The following is a 3489-nucleotide window of genomic DNA, read 5'->3' on the forward strand; positions in this document are numbered from 1 at the left end:
ACTATAATTCTGCGATTATCTCGGTGTTTACGAGTACTCTGAAGTAAAACCTTTGAAGTAAAATCTAATACCTGTACACCAATCCTGTATGAGACAACCCTAGCATGTAATCAATATGGACGGTGGGTGTTAGCGCCGAAGTGGTGACATGCGGAGGTGTAGGAGGACTACTGGGCCCCAAGGAGGACTACTTGGACTTGGGGATAGGCCCTGAACCTTTTGCCCAGAGTCGGAGACGTTAAAAAAAAAAAAAAAAAAAAAAAGTAGACATGAAGATTAAAACGAAACTCTTCAGGAGTTCAAATTAACAAAATATGCTATAATTTAAGAGACATTTTATTTATCAACCAATCATGTATCACAGCAGGTGACGAAATGTATTTTTAGACGAATCTGCGGTCAGCCAGCACCAGGGCTGTAAGGTCCATCCATCCATTGCCAGACGCCATGTATCCCAAATGGGGTGGCCAAGGGCTTAGAGTTAATTGTTTTACAGGGAGGGGCACTAATCCTCCACCAACCCCACTTGACACGTAGGGATGCCAACAGCATCTGGTGTTCCTAGGCGGTCACCCATCCAAGTACTAACCAGACCCAACGTTGCTTAACTTCGCTGATCGGATGGGAAGCGGTGTACTCAACGTGGCATGGGCTGTAAGGTGTTTGCACAAAAATGGCCATATCAGCCGACCAATCAGCGAGCAACTGAAAATATTGACTGTCCAGTCTCTCTTTCTATAGGGTCTCTAGTCAACACCAGTAACAATGATAAGCAAACTAATTCTAAACTAGCTGAGGTTACTCGTTATGCTTACCATGACCACCACACTACCACCACTCCCCTCAACCGTTCCCCAACCATCACAGCACCACTGAAACACTACTCAACCTCGTCTCCGCAATACCATTATCACATCGCCTCACACCACTACCACCACACTGCCTCCAGTCCACCTAAACCCCGTCACCACCAACACCACTACCACACACCGTCCAGTCCACCACCACATACCACTACAAACAACCACACCACCATCACATCTCCGTCCCCAATTAAGCTCCGTTAGCGCCAACCCCATCCCTCCCCCTCTCCCACATACACCTTCTCTCCGGCTCCTTTAGGCCTCGTGGGGTGGACGGAAGACGCAGCAGGTAGTAATGTGGAGGTGGACGCACGCTAATGGACGCACACGCACGCAAATTGACTAGGAAACCCGCATGTGGAGAGGGACGCACACAAATTGACAGAAACCCATGCATATTGATTGGAGGAGCCGCATATAGATAGGGAACGCAGCAATGGACAGAGATGTACACAAATGGGCGGAAGGAAATAAGCAAATGCAGAGGAGCGCATGAAGAATGAGAACGCAAGCAAATGGACAGAAGAACGTATTCAGTGGACAAGGGAAATGAAGCAAGCATAGAACGATGCACGCAAACTAACAAGGACACAAAAGGAATGACTAGAAGGACAAAAATAAAATGAGAAAGAAAGCACGCAAGCAAAAAAACGACACAAGAGACACGAAATATGAGAACAACTGCAGAATTATTAAGGCTGAAGCACACCCATTAATAAATTTTGTACACGCACGCAAACCAAACAAGAATATGAAGCATGTGAAAACTTATGATCAAGGCACGCAAATAGCAGATAAATAAACTCATGGAAAATAAAGACAGTAGTAGAAATTAAAATAAAAGAACAAATGCAAAAGTGACCTATATCCACAGATACAAATGGAAAATGAAATACACCCACTGATTCACACACACACACACACACACACACACACACACACACACAAGACACGCACACAGAGCCGGAGATACAGAGTGAGTTTCCTTGTCGCATTATTGACGTATATTGGACAGGTCAGGGAGTGGGCAGAGAGTTTAAAGGGAGTGGGTAGGGAGTTTAAAGGGAGTGGGTAGGGAGTTTAAAGGGAGTGGGTAGGGAGTTTTAAGGGAGTAGTGACCAAGTTCAAAGGAAAAGGGGAGAGAGCTTTGAGGGACAGAGTGGGATTTTACATGGAGTGGGAGTTTAAGGGGAGTGGAAAAGGAGTTTAAAGGGCGAATGGGAGAGTGTTTACAGGGAGTGGGATAGATTTTTAAAGGAGCTGAAGAGAGTTTGAAGGGATGGAGAGGGAGTTTACTGGGAATGGGAGGAGAGAGGAGATGGAATTTAAAGGATGTGGGGAGGGAGTTCAAAGGTAGTGGGGAGGGAATTAAAGGAATTTGGGAGGGAATTCTCAGGATTTGAAGTGGAGCCCTGAGGAGTTGCGGTGATGAACAGATGGAAATGAGATTGGAGAATTTTTAACCAGCTGAAAGGGAGAGGGATAAGAATGGGAGATGAGAGGGACTGAAGGGAGCGAGAGGGACTAGGAAGGGAGTGTAAAGGAATAGAAATGGGAAAAAGGAAGAGGAGAATAGAAAATGAGGCTAAAGGGATTTTATAAATGAAAATGACGAGAAAATGAGTGGGAGGGAGACAGATAAGTGATGAACTGGAGGGAATGCAGAAGAAGTGAGGATGAGTGACTGGATATATTTTTGGGCAGGAAGTGGGATAGACAGGCTTATGAGATGGACTAGAAAAGAGAGGGAGATGAAGGAATTAAGAACAAAACTTGAAAGGAACAGGATGAAAAAATGAGATAAATGAGTGGAAACACAGAATGATACGAGTGAAAATTGCAGGATATAGATAGAAAACTGATTGGGCCAGGAATGGTAGTTGTTAAAAATGTGTGTGTGAGAGAGAGAGAGAGAGAGAGAGAGAGAGAGAGAGAGAGAGTTTTAAATGAGAATGTGGGAGTTTCGAGTAAGAATAATGAGAAGAATAAGAAATAAGAATGGGAGAAGAGGGAGGGGATTTGGAGTTGAGAGTGAGAGCAGAGAGAAATAGGAAATGAGTCTAAGAGGGAGTGGAATGGGATGGAAGTGATTGTTGTGAGGGATGGAATGGGATTAAGGACGAAGGATAAGAGGGCCAGAAGTGAAGCCTGAAAGGAATTAGCTGAGAGAGAGAGAGAGAGAGAGAAAAAGAGAGAGAGAGAGAGAGAGAGAGAGAGAGAGAGACACACACACACACAGACAGACAGACATACAGACAGACAGACAGACAGGCAGAGACCAGTAAAATAAAACTTTAATCTGGAAACTGACTGACACTGACAGGCTAACACAAACACACAGACAATCATCTCAGAGACAGGGTGACTGATACATACACGCTGACATCAGACATACATGTAGGTAGACACTCTGACAGCGCACACAGACACAGACAAGCTGGAATCCAACACACAGAAGGCTGTCAATTCACCTACATACAAACACAAACAGAACAATAATACAGACACCCTAACAACACATATACATACAGGTAAACAGATTGGCCGAAATTATAGACATACAAACTGATAAACAGACAGGCCGGTAAAACACGCATATACGGACAAGACAGACACAGGCAGACTG

The 3489-nt window shown here is 44.6% G+C and overlaps 1 non-coding gene across 1 annotated transcript; it reads right to left on the minus strand.

The window, feature by feature from the left end:
• Window positions 1–540: 540 nt before the first annotated feature.
• On the minus strand, window positions 541–660 carry LOC145414336 (5S ribosomal RNA). The gene has a single exon (XR_013899875.1). It is a non-coding gene; the product is annotated as a 5S ribosomal RNA (ribosomal RNA).
• Between the last annotated feature and the right edge of the window lie 2829 nt (window positions 661–3489).

Source organism: Coenobita brevimanus, chromosome 98 (genome assembly GCF_032717465.1).
Source record: "Coenobita brevimanus isolate Jiangsu-jjx chromosome 98, ASM3271746v2, whole genome shotgun sequence".
Classification (NCBI taxonomy): domain Eukaryota; kingdom Metazoa; phylum Arthropoda; class Malacostraca; order Decapoda; family Coenobitidae; genus Coenobita; species Coenobita brevimanus.